Source organism: Miscanthus floridulus, chromosome 3 (assembly GCF_019320115.1).
Source record: "Miscanthus floridulus cultivar M001 chromosome 3, ASM1932011v1, whole genome shotgun sequence".
Classification (NCBI taxonomy): Eukaryota; Viridiplantae; Streptophyta; class Magnoliopsida; order Poales; family Poaceae; genus Miscanthus; species Miscanthus floridulus.
This window is the reverse complement of record NC_089582.1, coordinates 64,420,580-64,427,058: the sequence shown is the minus strand read 5'-3', so window position 1 is coordinate 64,427,058 and position 6,479 is coordinate 64,420,580.

Sequence of the window (6,479 nt, the reverse complement as noted above, 5' to 3'; positions counted from 1 at the left end):
ATGCAAGTCAATTTATGCAAGGCTAACACCTAGGGTGTTACAGCCCCTCCCCCTTATAAAAATCTTGTCCCAAGATTTGCAAGACCTACCATTCTTGGAAAAAGGTGGGATAAACTTCTCGTAAATAATCCTCTCGTTCCCACGTAGCATCTTGTTCACTGTGATTGTTCCACACCACCTTATAGAACTTAATGATCTTACTCCATGTTACTCGGTCCATCTCTTCTATCACTCAGATTGGTTTTTCTTCATAGGTCAAATCTGATTGGAGTTTCATGTTGGTAGGTGCAATAGCTTCTTCAGGTACACGAAGACATTTCTTCAACTGAGAAACATGGAAGACATCAAATATTGCACTCATCTCTAGTGGAAGTTGTAACTTATAAGCAACATTTCCTTTCTATTCCATAATCTTGTATGGCCCTACATATCTAGGCGCAAGCTTCTTTTTCATTCCAAATCTCTTTACCACTTTCATGGGTGATACTTTCAAGTATACATAGTCACCTACTTCAAAAGTCAGTGGTCTTCTTCTTTTATCAGCATAACTCTTTTGTCTCGATTGAGCTGCCTTCATATGCTATTGGATAACATGCACTTGCTCTTCAGCTTCATTGACAAAGTCAATACCAAAGTATCTCCTTTCATTGGGCTCAATCCAATTCAACGGAGTTCTACATTTTCTACCATACAAGGCTTTAAACGGAGCCATCTTAATGCTTGCTTGATAACTATTGTTGTAGGAGAACTTAGCTAAAGGTAACCATTTCTCCCATGAACCCTTGGAAGATATAATGCATGCTCTTAGCAAATCTTCTAAGATTTGGTTCACTCGCTCTGTCTATCCGAAAGTCTATGGATGGTATGCCGAACTTCTAATTAGCTTAGTTCCCAAGGCCTAGTGCAAGTGTTCCTAGAAACGAGCTATGAACTATGGTCCTCGATCCGAGATTATGGTCCTGGGTACTCCATGCAATCTCACAATCTGAGAAATGTACAACTCAGCGTACTTCCCCATGTGATATGTTGTATGAACCGGTATAAAATGTGCTGACTTGGTGAGATGATCTACAATGACCCATATGGAATCATGACCTTACGGTGTCATTGGAAGGCCTGTGATAAAGTCCATACTGATTTCTTCCCATTTTCAACCTGGAACAGGTAATGGCTGGAGTAATCCAGCACATTTCATATGAACAGCTTTTACTCTGCTGCAGTTGTTGCACCTAGCGACATAGGCTGCGATCTCTTTCTACATCTTAGTCCACCAAAAATAGGCTTTCAAATCTTGGTACATCTTGCTACTACCTGGATGGATAGACAATTTGGATGAATGAGCTTCATCTAAAATTTGATTTCTAAGCTCATGGTCTTTTGGTACCACAAGTCGGTCCTCAAACCATAGTACACCCTTTTCATCTAATCTAAAATGTTTGGTTTCTTGCTCTTGCATTTTTCTCTTGATGTGACTTATACCTACATCTGTCTGCTGCAGCTCTATGATTTTACTCTCAAGTGAACAACTGATAGTGATATTGTGCAGTACAGCAGGATGTAACAAATTGAAGCCATCTTCTAACAATGCTTCCATAGTGTTACAATGAGATTTCTGACTGAGTGCATCGGCTACTACATTGGCTTTCCCTGGATGGTAATGCACTTCCAAATTGTAGTCCTTAATCAATTCTAACCATCTTCGCTGCCTCATGTTCAACTCTGGTTGGGTAAAGATATACTTGAGACTTTTGTGGTCAGTATATATATGACATACATTGCCCAACAAGTAATGTCTCCATATCTTTAATTCATGAACAACTGCTGCAAGTTCTAAATCATGTGTAGGGTAGTTGACTTCATGTTTTCTCAACTGCTGAGAAGCATATGCAATAACTCTTCCTTCTTGCATAAGCACACACCCCAAACCTATACCTGATGCATCACAAAATACATCAAAAGGCTTCTCAATGTCGGGTTGTGCTAAGACAGGCGCTGTAGTTAACAGAGTTCTGAGGGTGTGAAAAGTTGCTTCACATTCTGGTGTCCATTTGTACTTCTCATCTTTCTGAAGTAGTCTAGTCATGGGCTTAGCTATCTTTGAGAAATCTAGAATGAAACGACGATAATATCCTGCTAACCCTAGAAAACTCCGAACTTCATGAACCGAAGTTGGGGCCTTCCAATCCATGACCTCTTGTACTTTTGATGGGTCTACTGAGATTCCATCTCTTGATAAGATATGACCTAAGAAAGGTACTTTGCTCAACCAAAATTCACACTTGCTAAATTTCGCATATAGCTTATGCTCCCTCAATTTGGATAGAACAATCCTTAGATGCTCTTCATGATCTGCCTCATTTTTTGAATAAATCAATATATCATCGATAAACACGACCACGAACTTGTCAAGCTCGGGCATGAATACCAAATTCATCAGGTACATGAAGTAGGCAGGAGCATTTGTTAGTCCGAAAGACATAACCAAATACTCATATAAGCCATACCTAGTAGAGAAAGCAGTTTTAGGTATGTCCTCTGGCCTAATCTTTATCTGATAATAGCCTGATCTCAAGTCAATCTTGGAGAATACCTTTGCCTTTGCCAACTGATCAAACAACATGTCGATGCGAGGCAACAGGTATTTGTTCTTGATGGTTACAGCATTGAGTGGTCTATAATCTAAACACATTCTCAGTGACTTGTCCTTCTTTTTGACAAACAATGCTGGACAGCCCCATGGAGATGAACTAGGTTGAATAAGACCCTTGTCTAATAGATCCTGTAACTGAATCTTAAGTTCTGCTAACTCATTTGGTGGCATTCTATACTGCCTTCTTGAGATAGGTGTCGTACCTAGCACTAACTCAATCTTAAATTCCACATCCCTATCAGGTGGTAAACCTGGTAACTCCTCTAGAAATACATTCGGAAGCTCACAAACCACGGGGATATAAAAAAGGGTAGTGGTTTGGATAGCACAAGCTAAATGTTGGAGTTCAAAATTTCGGGAGAGTGGTACTAGAAAAGCATTCCCTCCCTTGGGTTCTATCAACATAACAGTATGAGTGCTAGTGTCAATGAGAACACCATGATCCTTCATCCAATTCATGCCTAAGATTACACTTATCGATAACCTGGGCAATATTATCAAATCCGTTGTATACTCCCTCTCTAATATAGAGATGAGCACGTTTTTGACTATCTTATTTGTAGAAATAGTAGCCCCTACTGAACTTATATTGTAACCACCCTTGCTTACTTCAATTATTTTTTGATCATGTCTAGATGCAAATGCTTGACTCATAAAAGAATGAGAAGCTCCCGAATCAAATAAAATAATAGTGGGATGCATGTTGACAAGAAACATACCAGCCATGACAACTTCTCCTGCGGGCACTTCCTCAATAGCGGTATAGTGCACGTATCCCGGACGTGCCCTTGTGTTCGCCTGCCTCTGATTGTTCTGATTCTGATTGCCATTCTTCTTTGGGTGGGGGCATTCCTTGGCCCAATGCCCCACTTGATTGTGGTTAAAACAGGGTTGATTACTCCTAGGTCTGGTGGAGCTTCCCTGACTGCCATTTCCTTTGGGTAAGGCAATAGTGAATGCCATATAGAACGCTTTCTGAGGCCTGCCGTTCTAAGCTTTTGGTGGTGGAGGCCTAAACTTGGGTGCAGGTGGACGGAACTATGGCCTAGCTGTCATAGGTGCTCTAGACTATGAAATCCGGAGGCACCTACCTCAAATGCCCTCTTGCGACCCTTAGCGGCCGCATGCATGTTATTGTGGTTTTCCTGGGTCAAAGCATCACTAATAAACTCGTTGTAAGTGGTGCACTTGGAATTGGCCATGGTCTTCATCAGTTTGGTGCCCAGACCCCGCTTGAAGCTCTCTATCTTCTTCTCCTCGGTATCCATGAAATCTGGAGCATACCTGGATAGGTTATTGAATGCGTGCATATATTCTATGTGGGTCTTTGTCCCTTGAGCGAGCCTCATAAATTCAGCCGCTTTCATGCGTATTAGGCCTGGGGGAATATGATGTCCCCGAAGAGCCAACTTGAACTGCTCCCATGTTACTCGTGCATTAGCAGGTAGAGAGGACAAGAAATGTGTCCACCAAATCCCTGCTGGTCCCTGCAATTGGTGGGAAGCATACTCAGCCTTCAGATGCTCGGTGACCCTTAGCAAATGAAACTTCTGCTCAATGGTGTTGAGCCACTCATCTGCCTATAGTGGTTCCTCTGCCACCTTGAAGATAGGAGGCTTTGTATCCAAAAATTCCTTGAATGTACTGTGCTAATTTGGCTCAGGCCCTTATTGCTGTGGGTGGCCACGAGCGGTGTTCTGCGCGATGAGGCACAGAGCTTCCTCCATTGTCCTTTGGCTCCTCAAGAATTGGGCAAAGAACTCTTGAGCATACGGCGGCGGTGGTGGTGGTAAGTCATCACCATTGCCATCATGGCTGCTACTAGCTCCTTCACGGGTGCGAGTCATCTGCGAAGTTGCAACAATAAGCGATTATTGGTTGATGTCAAAAGATTGCAGATGAATTTATAATCATGCCAAACTGAAATTACTAGAGACAATCTCAATTTCATACAATAAAAATAGAGGCATAATAATTCATTCTCGCAATATGACACCACCAATTTGATCACTCATCGGACTCATAGCACGTTAATATTCAAATCATGATCTCAGATAAATCAACTAGAACTTGCATTAGCGTTTAACCAAATGTGCGATAGTCATGCAAATAACAATATTACATGATAGTTCAATTCACCAACACCAAATTCAAACTATAGGTCCATTAAATAACCAACAATGATGCATTAAGAACTTCTACTAAGTACTAAGTGATCTAATCCTCATCATGATCACTATCGAGGTCAGAGATAGGATCATCTCCTTCCTTAGGCTCCACCTCTTCCTCTTCCTCGTCCTCATCTTCATCTTCTTCCATATTTGGACCATCTTCTTCCCCATCCAGGATTGGGTTCAGCTGGTTGTTCAAATAGTGCACTTTATGCTGAAGGTTCATCACTTGAAGTTGAGCCTGTGCAAGCTACTGACGTAAGCCCCTTTCGGCACGGTTCTGGGCGTTACTCATGTCGCGGTGCCTATCTCGTTCTATCCTTATTGTAGCGACATAGTTTTCTGCTGCATCTCACTAGCATCTAGCTGTGGACACCTCAGCATGGGTGGCCTCCAACTGCTCCCGCAGTCCTGCAAGGAACGCTTGATCATTAGCTCTTGCTTCTTGGGCTGCTGCTCTCTGTTGATCCACTTGCTCCATTTGGCATGGAGAGTGCCCAAAGCTACATAGGCTTGGTCAGACTCCCATCGGGCTTTACTTGTGACTTTGTTTTGCTTGCACACACACTTCTTGAGCTTATGCTATGCGGCTTCAGCTCTCATAAGTTTGTCCATGCAAGTAGTGTATGATTCCTACCAGAAATCCCTGGTGTCCTAGCATGCACAAAACATCTTCATCACCGCAAACATGGCACTCATAGTGGGACTAGAGTTGTTTGCTCGCTCATCCTGATCTCTGATCAATGCATTTTGGTTACGTTGTTCCCATATTGTGGTGGATGGATCCACACAAGGAAACATACTCGCTGCACTGCCAGTAAGTGCATCTCCATGTTGTTGGCAGATTTGACTCAAAACCTCAAAGGCCACAACTTGGGCAGCCTCCCAAGGCATTTTCCCTTCCGATTCTGCCTTCCACTCCTGCCAGAAGGGTGCTTGGGTGTGGGCTGGTATAGTTAGCCGCACCTCGTACCATGGGTGTCCTTCCAAGTACTCTTCATTCCAATGATAAAGGGGCGGTTCATGGTACCCCGCAAGGTGCATAACTCTCCACAGTAGTGTAGGCGTTCTGAAAACCATCAGGAAATTCTCACATCCAGTTGGTGCTGCCATCTGTACCATCAACATGTACAACTTTGTGTGAGATAAGGCCATAATGGATAAGAGTTACATAATCGAGTAAGAAGTTTATAAGGGGAGGAACAATGTAATTATTTGAATGATAATTATCATGATGCATGCTCGTTCCGTACGTCCTCACAAGCTTAGGAAAAAATTATCTCTAATGACATATACGGTGGCATACATATGTTCTCTCATATATAGCGTAACTAGTCGAGCTACACGTTTCGTTGTTAGTGTACCTGCATAAAAGTTTCATTTCAGCCCATCCCGTAATTAAATATGCGGAATGTAAATCTAAATACTTCCATATATGTATACCCATACATATACTTCCATATCAAAGCTACCCAATAACAGTTTATACCCACAATTAAATATGCACTATATACACAGGCAAGCATGCATACATAGCCGTACCAAAGCTAACTCTCCCTGACCGCATGCTCACATCTTGCGGTCATGTCACTTATCATCTTACCTTGGCGTAGAGGCATTTGATCCATACATTACCATTCAAATGAATGGCATCTATA